General features: G+C 50.7%; 1 protein-coding gene across 2 annotated transcripts in view; it reads left to right on the top strand.

Moving 5' to 3' along the window:
* Window positions 1-2056: 2056 nt before the first annotated feature.
* The window catches only part of PIK3R5 (phosphoinositide-3-kinase regulatory subunit 5), a 140892-nt gene continuing 124979 nt past the window's right edge, over window positions 2057-17969 (top strand). Inside the window, exon 1 of one of the 2 annotated variants that reach the window (XM_073682461.1) lies at window positions 2057-2224. The gene's annotated coding sequence lies outside the window, so the exon portion shown is untranslated. Of the gene's footprint in view, window positions 2225-2588; window positions 2991-17969 lie in introns of those variants that run through there. The other variant, XM_073682462.1, reaches the window with a different exon arrangement.

Consider the following 17969-nt stretch of genomic DNA (forward strand, 5'->3'; position numbering starts at 1 on the left):
CTGGTTCTCTCCACTCGTTTCAAAAAATTACAGCAAATTATTTCTGCATATATACCATAAATCTGCAGCATGGAAATACTTAGAATAGACTAAGAGGGGGCTTACACATCCATAATAATGCCGATTTGCATGCTATTTGGGTCTATGGAAACGTGAGTGCCAACCTTTATGGGTAGTACTTAGCATCCGTCACCCACGTGCCTCCTTTGGTTCTGAAATCCTGTTTACTGACTAGGCTTTGGGTATGTGACCATACAAATTGCTCATCTTCCTCATATGGCGGCACTCACACTATAAGGGGCTGTTACAGTAAACTGTTGATGAAAGAAGCCACTGGTTCCTGTTTTAACCACATAGACATCACTCGGAGCAGGGTGTGGGCTTGTTAACCCCCAAAACATCCTACTGTGTAGGTATAAACAAGTCATTATCCCCCGACAAATGACCAAGTTTCTTGCTACACACACAACATAGCTGTCATCACCACTAGTCTTGGAAAGAACAATAGGCTCGGACTGGATGAAATCCCCCCCCCCTTTGATGGATTGCCGCTGACAGTCCTCCTATAGATTGTCTATAAGATCGTTCACACATTGCGTTTTTGCTGAATTTTTTCTGCAGCCGAAACCAGCTTTCTTGGCAGTAAAAAAAAAAGCTGCACTCAAAATGCCTGTTTTGCTGCATTTTCATAGCGTTTTTGAAATGTGATTTGCATTGTTTTTTTTGCTTTGTACTGAGCAGGAGCAAACACCCCAAAACATGTGTCTGCAAATTGAGATTCTGGCAATGCTTGTTGATGACTTGATATTGACTTTTAAACCATGTTCACACGTTCAGTATTTGGTCGGTATTCCACTATTAACAATGCCTCCATCGATTTAAATTGTGTAAACAAGTCTTTTTGTAATTACCTTGCGTGTTCTTTATTGCCCGCGAGCGGCGCTATCGCTGGCTGCTCACCAGGCATCACGTGACCCCGGCAGCAGCCGGCTCCGACAGCTTTAATTTGCATTAAAAAACGCTGCAAAAACGCTCTGTGTGAACACCGCCTTAGTTAGTAGAGGTCCATCTAACATTGCTATTTAGCTTCTTCCATATGGGAGGAAGGTGTAAATAATCTCTATATTGCAAGCTTCTCAGGTTTCCTTGTGTGCATTGAGCTGCAGATGGCTAAAAACAGTTAAAATAGTTCTAGTAAAGGACTGGATAATGGTACGTTTACATGAACTGACCGGTGGCACTAAATGACTGCCAATCGGTAAATGTTTATCGATTAATCTTCTGACCGTGCTAAACGATACGCACTGAGCGATATGTAGTAGATCATTCAGTAGCTGTTGTTCTTGGCAGCGCGAGTCCTATTTACGTAGGACGGTGTGGTGCCGAGAACAATGATTTTTATGCAAGCTTTAAAAAAATCATTTCACCCGACGAACGACTGCCGATTGGTAAATGTTTAGCGATTAATCTTCTGACCATGCTAAATGATACGCACTAAACGATATGTAGTAGATCATTCAGTGGTCGTTGTACTTGGCAGCACGACTCCTGTTTACGCGGGACAATGTTGTGCCGAGAACTATGATTTTTAAGCAAGCTTTAAAAAAAAACAATTTCACCCAACGAACGACTGCCGATCGGTAAATATTTATCAATTAAGCTTCTGACCATGCTAGATGATACGCACTGAGCGATATGTAGTAGATCATGCAGTAGTTGTCGTTCTCGGCAGCACGAGTCCTGTTTACACAGGACAATGTGGTGCAGAGAACTATGATTTTTAAGCAAGCTTTAAAAAAACCATCATACCCGACGAACAAGTTTATATCTGTTTACACTGCAAGATAATCGTGATTCCCTTTTACGTACAAATTATTGGAAATGTTCCAATAGGGGGATTAAATTTGTGCCGCCTTGCCATCAGATGCTTTCCATCTGCCATAAGATTTTAGGCGATTGTAGCTTATGCATTTGCCTATTATACAAGTGTATGTCCTCATCTGACAGGAAAGGATCGCATTTGGCCGTCCTCCCTGGGAGGGTAAGAGGTGTATGGTATCCTCCCCTTCTCTCTGTCACAGCCTGTCCCTGACACACAGCACTTTCCTTACACAAGATGTGTGTGACATGGGTCAGATGAACACCTGGCATCTCTAGGGACCACCGATTCTGAATTCCTGCCTCCTTGCAGGTGGATGGCAGACAAGCCGTAAAGGAGTCAAAGGTAAATGCAACTAGTCTCTTTGTTTGCAGCATAAAACCCTGCAAAAGGGCAATGACTATTTAAAGGGAATTTCCACATTAGCTTAAACTGTGCAGCAAATATTAGGGCAAATTGTATAACTAGCACTCGGCTCAATCTCAAGCGTGGTTCTTGTTTTATATTTTGGGGAGGGGGCGTGAAAACTTTTTACGTATTTAGCAATCTTTGGAGCAAGTGATGTAGACTTTTTTTTTATTGCTGTTTTGCCTTTCAGTGGTGCAGGAAAGCTGGGTGACAACTCGGTGATAGAGGTTACATTGTTTCGCAGGAAAGGCTAGAACTAATGCGATATCTAGCCGCGCTCGCCAGGATGTTAAAGTTGCAAAACTCTTGTGCGCTGCATCATAACATCATAGACTGAGTACATGTCCTGGGTCCCCCATGCGATAGATACATAATGGAACGTTTTCACAATTCCACTTTCCTTACGAAACAAGCAAAAAATAAAAGTGTAAAAAATATATATATATATATGTCGGTGGTGGTCTATGACGGACAGGAACTGGGTGAAGGAAACGCTGCCAGATTAATTGCAGTGTGGTTTTGTTTCTGGAAATGCACTGAGATGAGTCAAGTGTGGACTGTCCCTTACTGAAAGAAACTTTGCAAAGTGGAAAGTCCTTTGGATCATGAAAATAAGGAAGTTTTAAAGAAAAACTGAAGTGAAGGAGCTGAGATTAAGTAACACAACCCCAGTATCTGGGACTCTACAAGGGGCGGGCTACAGGTATGGAAGACATCGAGTAATTGCCAGATTTTTAAATGGTTTATATTATTATATGTTCTACTAGTAGAAAAAGGAAAAATATAAAAAAACAAAAAAATACATTTTAATTTTTTTTTCTGGTAGCTTCCAAACTATAAATAGCATTAAAAATTGTAAAATAAAATGAGTAGATTCCGCTCATTGAGGGTGAGGTCAGCGGTCAGAAAAATGAGCGTTGCTGTATCAGCCCCATACACATCAATGTTCGGCTAAATGTTCACGTGTTTTCAATGGGGAGAGGAAAGTAAGCTGCTGCAAGACTTGTCTGGATGTGGCTAATCTTCCCTGAAAACAAAACTATTGGGCATTTTAATTCATACTGCCCAATCCTTCCCCAATCATCACATAGACCTACAACGGTGACAAGCGGGCATCCTCTAAATCTACAGGACAGAAGCTTTAGTCATCACAAACAGTGATTCTTTATAGTATGAGCAGTTAGACTATGGATTCTTTAGTTTTACAAGCAGTGAGAGTAGGAATTATTTACTGTACAAGCAGTGAGACTGGATTCTTTACTGTTATCAGTAGTGAGATTATGGATTCTTTAGTGTACGAGCAGTGAGACTATGGATTTTTTACTGTTACGAGCAGTGAGAGTAGAAAATCTTTACTGTAAAAGCAATGACATTATGGATTATTTAGTGTTATCATTAGCAAGACTCTATTCTTTACTGTACGAGCAGTGAGACTATGGATACTTTACTATTACAAGCAGTGAAAGTAGGAAATTGTTACTGTAAAAGCAGTGAGACTTTGGACTATTTACTGTTATCACTAGTGAGACTGTATTCTTTACTGTACGAGCAATGAGAATATGTATTCTTTACTGCTATGATCAGTGAGGATCTGTATTCATTACTGTAGGAGCAGTGAGACTATGGACAAGCAGGCATCGTCTACATCTACAGGACAGATAGTTTAATCATTACAGACAATGATTCTTCACAATATGACAAGTGAAACTAGAGATTCTTTAGCTTTACGAGCAATGTGAGTAAGAATTATTTACTGTACAAGCAGTGAGACTCTGGATTCTTTTCTGTTATCAGTAGTGAGACATTATTCTTTACTGTTACAAGCAGTGATACTGTGGATTCTTTGCTATAAGAAAAGTAAGACTGTATTTTTACTGTGTGAGCAGTGATATTCTGTATACTTTCCTGTATGAGCAGCGAGACTGTATTTTATTATTGTACGGATTCTTTACTGTATGTGCAGTAAGACACTGGATTATTTTCTGTACGAACAGTGAAACTATGGAATTCATTGCCATAATATGAATATGTTGTATTGGTTGATTCACTACAAAAGTTCAAGGAAGGCCTGGATGTCTTTTTTGATAAATATAATATTACAGGTTATGGGTACTAATTTCTGGAGATGCGACAATGATGTGCAAAACTAGTCTGACTGCCATATGTAGAGTCAGGAAGGAATTTTTCCCTTATTATGGGACAATTAGCATCTGCATAGTGGGGCTCTTGCTTTCCTCTGGATCAACATGTTAGGTTATAAGTTGAACTTGATGGAATTGTGTCTTCTTTCAACTATCATGGGGGCTACACCTCCATACACATTAGAACCGCCATCAAAAATGAAGTGAAGTGAAGCTAACAATCCGAGGTATCCGAATAGCTGGATTTTTCTGTAAGGAAATATTTGCAGGAATTTGCCACAACTTCGTAAGCAGATTTCCATCGTCCTGTGTCCCTGATAGGATTTGTCAGGTTACTTCTTGTTCCTGCCAGAAGAGATTTCCACCTCAAATTTCTGCTTCTTGTCTTAAACTCCTCACTGGGACCCTCACCGATCTCGAGACCCCTTTCCCTCTCACCCACATGATCACATGTTGGAATGCATTGATGATCTAGCATGCTTGCTGCTGCTTTATTTAACTTGTATTGGATTAATGGAAACAAGCAGGATTTTAGCAGAGGAATACACTGATCCTACGAGAGGTACAGATGAGGACAGGGCTACATGACGCGCCCCCTGGGACATATTCCTTTTTGAGGGGAATACCCGGCACCGGATCAGATGGGGGGGGTTGTAGTCTCCGAGCGGCTGTGACCCGGTCCCGTGCCCAGGGCGTCAAGCTCAGTGTTATGTGGCAGCTTTACAGATGTTACTAAAGTTCTTTTGTGTCGACTACGCCACCCGTTGTGATGCGGTCACTGTGGCCGCCGCTGCAGCAGGGTCCGCTGAGGCTGATGGTGGATGCGCAGCTTGGTGGGATAACCCCCAACGGGAGGGGTATAGCCTCAGAGGGGACAGGCGCAGAGGATGGGGGTTGTGGTGGTGCGGTGCAGCTGGCAATGAAGACAGACTCGGGTTGTGCAGTTAAGGGTGTTTACTTACTGCAGATGTTGTACTGGTCACTCCAGCTGCTAGTGACCACCCGAGCCGTGCTGCGTCCACCAGGTCCTGGATCCAGCCAACCCCCAAACAAGTCCGGAGCGTGGCCCTGAGCTCTCCCTCTGTCCTTTCTTCAGCCGTCCCCACCAGTGATTCACCTAGGTCCAGCTCCCTCGGGCCTTCTGTTGGGACACCCTTGGCCCTGGGTTCCCTGACCCTTCATGTGGTGTGCCTTCGGGGTGAATGTGGTGGGTGACCGTGGCAAACGCTGCCCACGATCTCCGGTCTCTGGCTAGGGATTGTTTTTGCCCCCACCAGCTTGGGTTCCGGTACCCTGATGCTGACTCCTCACCCGGTGCTCTAATTTGGGTTCTTGGGTCCCTTCAGTCTTCCCCCTCTGGGTCTTTCTCTGCTCCACTCTCTCTCTCTCCAGGGCTGCTGTTTCCTTCTCTCTCCTCTCCAACTCACTTTCTGCGTCTGAACTTGTCCTCTGCAGCTGACTGACCCTGATCTAAGTTGGTGCCCTCCTTATATATCCCTCTATGTGTGAGCTCAGGTGACCAGCACCCAATGAGCTCCTATCACTACCCAGACTGCTCCCCCTATCTGCCCCTACACTACATGGGATGTACCACCCCCCTCCCACTCCAGCCAGGAACAGGCTCGGTTGTACCTGCACATTTCTAAGTGGGAGTACCGTCGGCCTGCTCCTCTGAAATGGGATGTATGTAGTGCATGCAGTCTATCTGAGCTCAGTTCCACACTCCATCCTTACCCGGGAGTGGAATATCACACCTCTGGGTTGAGGTGCAATACCCCTGTAGCAGCCGAATCCTCAGGGTGCTACATTCCCCCCTGGTAAATCACAGCACGTCCTCGGGCTGTAAAGACATAAAACACCAAAACATACAATTTTTTTTCATATAAACATATAAAACATATAAAACATTATATATATAAAACTTTTTTATATAAACATTCTCGTAGACTTCTCTTGTCTCTGGTTCCTCCTCCGGACACTGTGCAACGTGTGTCCGGGAAAAGTGCGACAGTCTCTTAGAAAAACTGGTTTTCTATAAAACCGGTAGGGGGCGCTTTAGGAAGCGCAACTATATACAGGGAAAGTTGGCCGCTCTCAGTCCTCGGCCAGGTAGAGGGAAGGGAATGGCTGCTCACAGTCCTCAGCCTGTAGGATGAAGGGGTTAACGGGTAAACAGTTCACTGGTCCCAACGGGGACTATTTTAGCAGCAACGGTTCACTGTGCCCCGACAGGCAACTATATACAGTCTCTACTCCCGTCCTCAACGACGGCTCCCTCCTGCTTTCTCTTGGTGATACGGTGTTGCTTCAGACCCGTCCGGGTCCTCTGGCTCCTCCTCTCCGTACCGCAACTCCTCCTCCGTCAAGCGGTGTACGTGGAGGGCGTAAGGTCCTTTGGCACACTTGTGCCGGGTGAAAGTGACTTCGTCTCCGACGTAGAGGTCACGGCCTTTGTGACCTTCCGGCAGGTGGGACTCGACGTCTCTGCGAGTCACAAAAACGTCACCGCGGTTGTTACGGTCCCGAATAAAGCCCCACCCATGCTGCGGGTTGAACTTTATCACTGTCCCGATGGTGCGGGGACAATGCGCTGCACGGGGGTTCCTCCTAGTCCGGCTCTTCTGCTCCGCGCTCCGGATTTGGGCCTGTTGTTCTCTGACCCGCCTCTCCTCCCGTTCTCTCTTAAACTCTGCTAGCTGCTGACGACAACACTCAGTACGCTCAGCGGCGACTGCCCGAGTTTCTCCGGTGAACCCCATCAAATCTTCTCCCGTGGGGTCCCACACGAATTGGGCTTCTTCTAAAGGAGGCGAGACCCGAGTCACGGGCTTCGGAGCCGGGATCAGGGGCTCACACAAGGGCCCTAGTCTTTGTTGCCGCTCCAGCTCATGGTATCCTTCGGGCCAGATGAAGGGTCGCCCGTCCGGCCATGTGAGCTGGCTGAAGAGGTCCTCCCCCAGGTGTGGCACCCTTGGTATTGCGGGCGCGGGCGCGGTGGTGGTGGCGCCCGGGTTGCCCAGGCCTTGCGGCCAGGCCTGGGGCACCTGGAAGGTGAAGGGCACCGTTAGGACGGCGGCGCCCTGGGCTACCTGGCCTTGCGGCCAGGCCGGAGGCTCCGCGGAGGTGGGGGGCGCTGTTGGTGGTGCGGCGCCCGGGGGTACTAGGCCTTGCGACCAGGCTGGTGGTAATTCCTGCTTTGTCACGCTCCGGGTCGAGGCGCGTGACGTCACAGGGGTCGCTGCGGCGGCTTCCGGTCGGGGCCTAGTCCATGGCGGTGACATGGCGGCTACGGGCACAGCAGGGGGACTTTCGGGCTCTGCGACGGGGAGCTGGGGCAGGTAAGCGGTGTCACGGCTTGGGGTATAGGCGTCCCCTTTACCTGCCTCCATGCGTTCGGCTCCCTCCTCGGCGCCGTCTCCGGCCTTGGGTCCTCCCGCGCCATCCTCAGAGGCGGTCTGCTTCCTCTTCCAGGGTAGCGTGCTCCGTTGACTGGTCTCTGCTTGCTGGGCTATCTCCCGGCTCCACTCCGCCAGTATCTCACGCTGTACCCGGGCCATCCTCCTTGCGAGGCCCTCCAGGGCAGTTTGTGCACACTCCCGGTCTCGGGGGAGCTGCGCTAGGATCTCCGCTAGACCTAGCGGGGTTGTGGACTCTAGCAGGCTCCTGACCATCGGGTCGGTGCTGCTCTGCTCTGCTTCCGGCAGGCTCCTGGCCAGCGGGCCGGTGCTGCTCTGCCCTCCTTCCTCGGTCTCTAGCAGACTCCTGGCCAGCGGGCCGGTGCTGTTCTGCTTTCTCTCCATCTCCGGGTGAGCTCCTCCGCTACTCCTCGTTAGACCTCTTGCCTCCGGGTGCGCTCGCTCCAGACTGCTCCAAGCGACACCCATCTTTTCTCTTCTCTTTCGTCTCCTCCCACTTAGAGGGCGGTCCCGGGGCAACTCGGTGACTGTCAGCTCCAGGGGGAGTTCTTTCACGCTGACAGACACCTCCAGCATCACAGTCTCTGTTGGTGGGGGCGGTTTCCACTTTTGGCGCCATTTTCTGTCCTGGCCCACGATGGGAGGTGGCCTCCTGCCCTCCTTTGGCACGCCCATAATGGCGTCCGCTGCTCTTCCAAGGCGGGAAATCTGCGGTTTTGGCGGGAATCGCTTCCCAGTGGCGGGAAACTCGGCAGATGGCGGGAACAAGCTGGAAATGGCGGACAATCGGCGGGAAACGACTGGTGATGGAGTCCGATGGCGTGGACCCTCCGGAACCGGCGGGAGACTTCTTTCTGAGGTAAACTTGCACTTTTCTTCAGGCACGCAGTACCCGGGTGTTGCGGGCACGTAATCCTGCCGACTACGCCAAAGTTGACGCGCCCCCTGGGACATATTCCTTTTTGAGGGGAATACCCGGCACCGGATCAGATGGGGGGGGTTGTAGTCTCCGAGCGGCTGTGACCCGGTCCCGTGCCCAGGGCGTCAAGCTCAGTGTTATGTGGCAGCTTTACAGATGTTACTAAAGTTCTTTTGTGTCGACTACGCCACCCGTTGTAATGCGGTCACTGTGGCCGCCGCTGCAGCAGGGTCCGCTGAGGCTGATGGTGGATGCGCAGCTTGGTGGGATAACCCCCAACGGGAGGGGTATAGCCTCAGAGGGGACAGGCGCAGAGGATGGGGGTTGTGGTGGTGCGGTGCAGCCGGCAATGAAGACAGACTCGGGTTGTGCAGTTAAGGGTGTTTACTTACTGCAGATGTTGTACTGGTCACTCCAGCTGCTAGTGACCACCCGAGCCGTGCTGCGTCCACCAGGTCCTGGATCCAGCCAACCCCCAAACAAGTCCGGAGCGTGGCCCTGAGCTCTCCCTCTGTCCTTTCTTCAGCCGTCCCCACCAGTGATTCACCTAGGTCCAGCTCCCTCGGGCCTTCTGTTGGGACACCCTTGGCCCTGGGTTCCCTGACCCTTCATGTGGTGTGCCTTCGGGGTGAATGTGGTGGGTGACCGTGGCAAACGCTGCCCACGATCTCCGGTCTCTGGCTAGGGATTGTTTTTGCCCCCACCAGCTTGGGTTCCGGTACCCTGATGCTGACTCCTCACCCGGTGCTCTAATTTGGGTTCTTGGGTCCCTTCAGTCTTCCCCCTCTGGGTCTTTCTCTGCTCCACTCTCTCTCTCTCCAGGGCTGCTGTTTCCTTCTCTCTCCTCTCCAACTCACTTTCTGCGTCTGAACTTGTCCTCTGCAGCTGACTGACCCTGATCTAAGTTGGTGCCCTCCTTATATATCCCTCTATGTGTGAGCTCAGGTGACCAGCACCCAATGAGCTCCTATCACTACCCAGACTGCTCCCCCTATCTGCCCCTACACTACATGGGATGTACCACCCCCCTCCCACTCCAGCCAGGAACAGGCTCGGTTGTACCTGCACATTTCTAAGTGGGAGTACCGTCGGCCTGCTCCTCTGAAATGGGATGTATGTAGTGCATGCAGTCTATCTGAGCTCAGTTCCACACTCCATCCTTACCCGGGAGTGGAATATCACACCTCTGGGTTGAGGTGCAATACCCCTGTAGCAGCCGAATCCTCAGGGTGCTACATACACATCTAGCAAATAGCTTAACATCTGGTGCCAAGGTGCCACCTCAATAATTTGACGGGATGTGTCAAGTCAATGCTTGCTACATCTGTATGATTATTGGTGTCTGTTCTGCAGAGTTTTTAGAAAGTATCCTAATCATGAGCTGCTAAAGCCTTTTAGTAGCAGTAAGCTTTTTCTTTAAATCTTTTTTGGACGCCATGTTCAATGTTAATGAGGGGTAAACAAGTGAAGAGATCATGATAGTGATACAAGTCTGTATGGGACTCGGAAGTCAGGATATGGCGTTGAGTAGCAGGAGGCTGCGATGTGAGAGAACGCAGCTTTGTTTGGTGATCTACATCCTCTTCTAGACAATTAACCCCCGGATCGGTAGCCAGATAATGATCTGGACCTATTCACGTTCAAATTACATCATTACAAGAGAAAGAAAAAATGGGGTCAGATAGATGTTAAACTGACCATTCCCATGAGGGACCTGCTGTATGAATGGGGTCCTAGCATTTATCACTCCCCCCCCCCCCACACTGACATGCAGCTTTATTAGGAGGAGAAGATGGAGTGGCTGCCAGATATCACTTGCTTCACTATTGAGTAATTGGAGACTGAACTGAACAGGCTATAAAGGCCCCACATTAAAGTTGTCCAAACCCCCTGAGTTTTTAGGGGACAGATATATCTGAATACTTTTGGATGTCTTCTTGAATACTTTTTTCCCTATGGAGAATTGCTTGTAAATAAGTCTCAGTACACCTGTGTCTCAACAACGAAAACCAGTGACTTATTCCCCATTTCCCCCAATAAGGACAAGATCAGACGACATGCAAGGTTTGTTTGTAGTCTGTAACCATGATGAGATATAAGACTAGTAGTGTGTTCTTTGCTTGTGCTGAGGGAGGAAGCTTGCTGCCCGGGTCCGGTAGTGTGTTCTGTGCTTGTCCTGAGGGAGGATGCATGCTGTCCTTGTCTGGTAGTGTGCTCTGCGCCTGTCCTGAGGGAGGATGCATGCTGTCCTTGTCTGGTAGTGTGTTCTGCGCCTGTCCTGAGGGATGATGCATGCTGTCCTTGTCTGGTAGTGTGCTCTGCGCCTGTCCTGAGGGAGGATGCATGCTGTCCTTGTCTGGTAGTGTGTTCTGCGCCTGTCCTGAGGGATGATGCATGCTGTCCTTGTCTGGTAGTGTGTTCTGCGCCTGTCCTGAGGGATGATGCATGCTGTCCTTGTCTGGTAGTGTGCTCTGCGCCTGTCCTGAGGGAGGATGCATGCTGTCCTTGTCTGGTAGTGTGTTCTGCGCCTGTCCTGAGGGATGATGCATGCTGTCCTTGTCTGGTAGTGTGTTCTGCGACTGTCCTGAGGGAGGATGCATGCTGTCCTTGTCTGGTAGTGTGTTCTGCGACTGTCCTGAGGGAGGATGCATGCTGTCCTTGTCTGGTGGAGTGTTCTGTGCTTGTCCTGAGGGAGGATGCATGCTGCTCTGGGCTGGTAGTGTGTTCTGTGCTTGTCCTGAGGGAAGAAGCATGCTGTTGTGGTCCGGTAGTGTGTTCTGTGCTTGTCCTGAGGGAGGATACATGCTGCCCTGTCCAGTCGTGTTTTCTATGCTTATCCTGAGGGAGGAAGCATGCTGCCCTGGTCTGGTAGTGTGTTCTGTGCTTGTCCTGAGGGAGGAAGCATGCTGCTCTGGTCTGGTAGTGTGTTCTGTGCTTGTCCTGATGAAGGAGACATGCTGCTCTGGTCTGGTAGTTTGTTCTGTGCTTGTCCTGAGGGAGGAAGCATGCTGCTCTGGTCCGGTAGTATGTTTTGAGCTTGACCTGAGGGATGAAGCATGCTGCTCTACTCTGGTAGTGAGTTCTGTGCTTTTCCTGAGGGAGGAGGCTTGCTGCGCTGGGCTGGTAGTGTGTTCTGTGCTTGTTTTGAGGGAGGAAGCATGCTGCTCTGGTCCAGTAATGTGTTCTGTTCTTGTCCTGAGGAAGGAGGCATGCTGCCTGGGTCTGGTAGTGTGTTCTGTGCTTGTCCTGAGGGAGGAAGCATGCTTCTCCAGTCTGGTATTATGTTCTGTGCTTGTCCTGAGGGAGGAAGCATGCTGCTCTGGTCCGGGAGTGTGTTCTGTGCTTGTCCTGAGGGAGGAAGCATGCTGCTCTGATGTGTGGGGTGTTTTGCACTTGTTCTGAAGGAGAAAGCATGCTGCTTTGGTCTTGTGGTGTATTCTCTGCTTGTCCTGAGGAAGGAAGCATGCCGCTTTTGTATGATAGTGTGTTCTGTGCTTGTTTTGAGGGAGGAAGCATGCTGCCCAGTTCCAGTAGTTTGTTCTGTGCTTGTCCTGAGGGAGGAAGCATGTTGCTATTGTCCGGTAGTGTGTTTTGAGCTTGTCCTGAGGGAGGAAGCATGGTACCCTGGTCTGGTGGTGTGTTCTGTTCTTGTCCTGAGGAAGGAAGCATGCTGCTCTGGTCTGAGAGAGTGTTCTGTGCTTGTCCTGAGGGAGGAAGCATGCTGCTGTGGTCTGGTAGTGTGTTCTGTGCTTGTCCTGAGGGAGGAAGTATGCTGCCCGGTCTGGTAGTGTGTTCTATGCTTGTCCTGAGGGAGGAAGCATGCTGCTCTGGTCCGGGGGGTGTTCTGTACTTGTCCTGAGGGAGGAAGCATGCTGCCCTGGTCTGGTAGTGTGTTCTGTGCTTGTCCTGATGAAGGAGACATGCTGCTCTAGTCTGGTAGTGTGTTCTGTGCTTCTCCTGATGGAGGAAGCATGCTGCTCTGGTCTGTTGGTGTGTTCTGTGCTAGTCCTGAGGGAGGAAGCATGCTGCCCTGGTCCAGTATTGTGTTCTGTGCTTGTGCTGAGGGAGGAAGCATGATGCTCTGGTCCGGTAGTGTGTTCTGAGCTTGTCATGAGGGAGGAAGAAATGCTGCACTGGTCTGGTAGTGTGTTCTGTACTTGTCCTGAGGGAGGAAGCATGCTGCACTGGTCCGGTAGTGTGTTCTGTGCTTGTCCAGAGGGAGGAAGCATGCTGCTCTTGTAGTTTTTTTGGTGCTTGTCCTGCGGGAGGAAGCATGATGCTCTGGTCCAGTAGTGTGTTCTGTGCTTGTCCTGAGGGAAGACCCACGCTGCACTGGTCCGGTAGTGTGTTCTGTGCTTGTCCTAAAGAAGGAGGCATGCTGCCCAGGTCTGATAGTGTGTTCTGTGCTTGTCCTGAGGGAGGAAGCATTGTGCTCCAGTTTGGTATTATGTTCTGTGCTTGTCCTGAGAGAGGAAGCATGCTGCTCTGGTCCAGTATTGTGTTCTGTGCTTGTGCTGAGGGAGGAAGCATGATGCTCTGGTCCGGTAGTGTGTTCTGAGCTTGTCATGAGGGAGGAAGAAATGCTGCACTGGTCTGGTAGTGTGTTCTGTACTTGTCCTGAGGGAGGAAGCATGCTGCACTGGTCCGGTAGTGTGTTCTGTGCTTGTCCAGAGGGAGGAAGCATGCTGCTCTTGTAGTTTTTTTGGTGCTTGTCCTGCGGGAGGAAGCATGATGCTCTGGTCCAGTAGTGTGTTCTGTGCTTTTCCTGAGGGAAGACCCACGCTGCACTGGTCCGGTAGTGTGTTCTGTGCTTGTCCTAAAGAAGGAGGCATGCTGCCCAGGTCTGATAGTGTGTTCTGTGCTTGTCCTGAGGGAGGAAGCATTGTGCTCCAGTTTGGTATTATGTTCTGTGCTTGTCCTGAGAGAGGAAGCATGCTGCTCTGGTTCGGGGGAAAAGGGGTGCTCTGTACTTGTAGTGAGGGAGGAAGCATGCTGCCCGGTTCAGAAGTGTGTTCTGTGCTTGTCCTGAGGGAGGAAGCATGCTGCTGCGGTCTGGTAGTGTGTATTGTGCTTGTCCTGAGCTAGGAAGCATGCTGCCCTGGCCAGTATTGTGTTCTGTGCTTGTCCTGAGGGAGGAAGCATGCTGCCCTGACCAGTATTGTGTTCTGTGCCTGGGCTGAGGGAGGAAGCATGATACTCTGGTCCGGTAGTGTGTTCTGAGCTTGTCATGAGGGAGGAAGCATGCTGCTCCAGTCTGGTATTATGTTCTGTGCTTGTCCTGAGGGAGGAGGCATGCTGCCCTGGTCTTGTAGTGTGTTCTGTGCTTGTCCTGAGGGAGGAAGCTTGCTGCTCTGGTCCGATAGTGTGTTCTGTGCTTGTCCTGAGGAAGGAAGCATGCTGCTGTGGTCTGGTAGTGTGTTCTGTGCTTGTCCTGAGGGAGGAAGTATGCTGCCCGGTCTGGTATTATGTTCTGTGCTTGTCCTGAGGGAGGAGGCATGCTGCCCTGGTCTTGTAGTGTGTTCTATGCTTGTCATGAGGGAGGAAGCATGCTGCTCCAGTCTGGTATTATGTTCTGTGCTTGTCCTGAGGGAGGAGGCATGCTGCCCTGGTCTTGTAGTGTGTTCTATGCTTGTCCTCAGGGAGGAAGCATGCTGCTCTGGTCTGGTAATGTGCTCTGTGCTTGTCCAGAGGGAGGAAGCATGCTGCTCTGGTAGTTTTTTCCGTGCTTGTCCTGAGGGAGGAAACATACTGCTCTGGTCCGGTAGTGTGTTCTGTGCTTGTCCAGAGGGAGGAAGCATGCTGCTCTGGTAATTTTTTCGGTGCTTGTCCTGAGGGAGGAAGTATGCTGCCAGGTCTGGCAGTGTGTTCTATGCTTGTCCTGAGGGAGGAAGCATGTTGCTCTGGTCTGGTAATGTGTTCTGTGCTTGTCCAGAGTGAGGAAGCATGCTGCTCTGGTAGTTTTTTCGGTGCTTGTCCTGAGGGAGGAAGCATGCTGCTCTGGTCCAGTAGTGTGTTCTGTGCTTGTCCTGAGGGAGGAAGCATGCTGCTCTGGTAGTTTTTCGGTGCTTGTCCTGAGGGAGGAAGCATGCTGCTCTGGTCCGGTAGTGTGTTCTGTGCTTGTCCTGAGGGAGGAAGCATGCTGCTCTGGTCCGGTAGTGTGTTCTGTGCTTGTCCTGAGGGAGGAACCATGCTCCACTGGTCTGGTAGTGTGTTCTGTGCTTGTCCTGAGGGAGGAAGCATTGTGCTCCAGTTTGGTATTATGTTCTGTGCTTGTTCTGAGGGAGGAAGCATGCTGCTCTGGTTCGGGGGGGGGGGTGCTCTGTACTTGTACTGAGGGAGGAAGCATGTTGCCCGGTCCAGTAGTGTGTTCTGTGCTTGTCCTGAGGGAGGAAGCATGCTGTTGCGGTCTGGTAGTGTGTATTGTGGTTGTCCTGAAGGAAGAAGCATGCTGCCCTGGCCAGTATTGTGTTCTGTGCTTGTCCTGAGGGAGGAAGCATGCTGCCCTGGCCAGTATTGTGTTCTGTGCTTGTCCTGAGGGAGAAAGCATGCTGCTCTGGTCCGGTAGTATGTTCTGAGCTTGTCATGAGGGAGGAAGCATGCTGCTCCAGTCTGGTATTATGTTCTGTGCTTGTCCTGAGGGAGGAAGCAAGCTGCTCTGGTCCGGGCGTGTGTTCTGTACTTTTCCTGAGGGAGGAAGCATGCTGCCCTGGTCTTGTAGTGTGTTCTGTGCTTTTCCTGATGGAGGAAGCATGATGCTCTGGTCTGGTAGTGTGTACTGTGCTCGTCCTTAAGGAGGAAGCATGCTGCCCTGGCCAGTATTGTGTTCTGTGCTTGTCCTGAGGGAGGAAACATGCTGCTCTGGTCCGAGAGTGTTTTCTGTGCTTGTTCTGAGGGAGGAAGCATGCTGCTGTGGTACGGTAGTGTGCTCTGTGCTCGTCCTGAGGGAGGTAGTATGCTGCCCGGTCTGGTAGTGTGTTCTCTACTTGTCCTGAGGGAGGAAGCATGCTGCTCTGGTCTTTGTAGTGTGTTCTCTGCTTGTCCTGTGGGAGGAAGCATGCTGTTCTGGTCCGGTGGGGTGGGTGTTCTGTACTTGTCCTGAGGGAGGAAGCATGCTGCCCTGGTGAGTTAGTATGTTCTGTGCTTGTCTTGATGAAGGAGACATGCTGCTCTGGTCTGGTAGTGTGTTCTGTGCTTCTCCTGAGGGAGGACGCATGCTGCTCTGGTCTCTTGGTGTATTCTGTGTTTGTCCTGTGAGGGAGGAAGCATGCTGCCCTGGTCCAGTATTGTGTTCTGTGCTTGCCCTAAGGGAGGAAGCATGCTGCCCTGGTCCAGTATTGTGTTCTGTGCTTGTACTGAGGGAGAAAGCATGCTGCTCTGGTCCTGTAGTGTGTTCTGTGCCTGGGCTGAGGGAGGAAGCATGATACTCTGGTCCGGTAGTGTGTTCTGAGCTTGTCATGAGGGAGGAAGCATGCTGCTCCAGTCTGGTATTATGTTCTGTGCTTGTCCTGAGGGAGGAGGCATGCTGCCCTGGTCTTGTAGTGTGTTCTGTGCTTGTCCTGAGGGAGGAAGCATGCTGCTCTGGTCCGATAGTGTGTTCTGTGCTTGTCCTGAGGAAGGAAGCATGCTGCTGTGGTCTGGTAGTGTGTTCTGTGCTTGTCCTGAGGGAGGAAGTATGCTGTCCGGTCTGGTAGTCTGTTCTATGCTTGTCCTGAGGGAGGAAGCATGCTGCTCTGGTCTGGTAATGTGCTCTGTGCTTGTCCAGAGGGAGGAAGCATGCTGCTCTGGTAGTTTTTTCCGTGCTTGTCCTGAGGGAGGAAACATACTGCTCTGGTCCGGTAGTGTGTTCTGTGCTTGTCCAGAGGGAGGAAGCATGCTGCTCTGGTAGTTTTTTCGGTGCTTGTCCTGAGGGAGGAAGCATGCTGCTCTGGTCCGGTAGTGTGTTCTGTGCTTGTCCTGAGGGAGGAACTATGCTCTACTGGTCTGGTAGTGTGTTCTGTGCTTGTCCTAAAGAAGGAGGCATTCTGACCAGGTCTGATAGTGTGTTCTGTGCTTGTCCAGAGGGAGGAAGCATGCTGCTCTGGTAATTTTTTCGGTGCTTGTCCTGAGGGAGGAAGCATGCTGCTCTGGTCTGGTAGTGTGTTCTGTGCTTATCCAGAGGGAGGAAGCATGCTGCTCTGGTAGTTTTTTCGGTGCTTGTCCTGAGGGAGGAAGCATGCTGCTCTGGTCCGGTAGTGTGTTCTGTGCTTGTCCTGAGGGAGGAACCATGCTCTACTGGTCTGGTAGTGTGTTCTGTGCTTGTACTAAAGAAGGAGGCATTCTGCTCAGGTCTGATAGTGTGTTCTGTGCTTGTCTTGAGGGAGGAAGCATTGTGCTCCAGTTTGGTATTATGTTCTGTGCTTGTCCTGAGGGAGAGAGCATGCTGCTCTGATTCGGGGGGAAGGGGGTGCACTGTACTTGTACTGAGGGAGGAAGCATGCTGCCCGGTCCAGTAGTGTGTTCTGTGCTTGTCCTGAGGGAGGAACCATGCTGCACTGGTCCGGTAGTGTGTTCTGTGCTTGTCCTAAAGAAGGAGGCATGGTGCCCAGGTCTGATAGTGTGTTCTGTGCTTGTCCTGAGGGAGGAAGCATTGTGCTCCAGTTTGGTATTATGTTCTGTGCATGTCCAGAGGGAGGAAGCATGCTGCTCTGGTAGTTTTTTCGTGCTTATCCTGAGGGAAGAAACATGCTGCTCTGGTCCGGTAGTGTGTTCTGTGCTTGACCAGAGGGAGGAAGCATGCTGCTCTGGTAGTTTTTTCGGTGCTTGTCCTGAGGGAGGAAGCATGCTGCTCTGGTCCGGTAGTGTGTTCTGTGCTTGTCCTGAGGGAGGAACCATGCTCTACTGGTCTGGTAGTGTGTTCTGTGCTTGTCCTAAAGAAGGAGGCATGCTGCCCAGGTCTGATAGTGTGTTCTGTGCTTGTCCTGAGGGAGGAAGCATTGTGCTCCAGTTTGGTATTATGTTCTGTGCTTGTCCTGAGGGAAGAAGCATGGTGCTCCGGTTCGGGGGGGTGCTCTGTACTTGTCCCGAGAGAGGAAACATGCTGCTTTGGTCTGGTGGTGTATTCTGGGCTTGTCCTGAGGAAGGAAGCATGCTGCCCTGGTCTGGTAGTGTGTTCTGTGCTTGTCCTGAGGGAGGAAGCATGCTGCTGTGGCCCGGTAGTGTGTATTGTG

Source organism: Phyllobates terribilis, unplaced genomic scaffold, assembly GCF_046119375.1.
Source record: "Phyllobates terribilis strain yellow unplaced genomic scaffold, ASM4611937v1 Scaffold_5__5_contigs__length_657084704, whole genome shotgun sequence".
Classification (NCBI taxonomy): Eukaryota; Metazoa; Chordata; class Amphibia; order Anura; family Dendrobatidae; genus Phyllobates; species Phyllobates terribilis.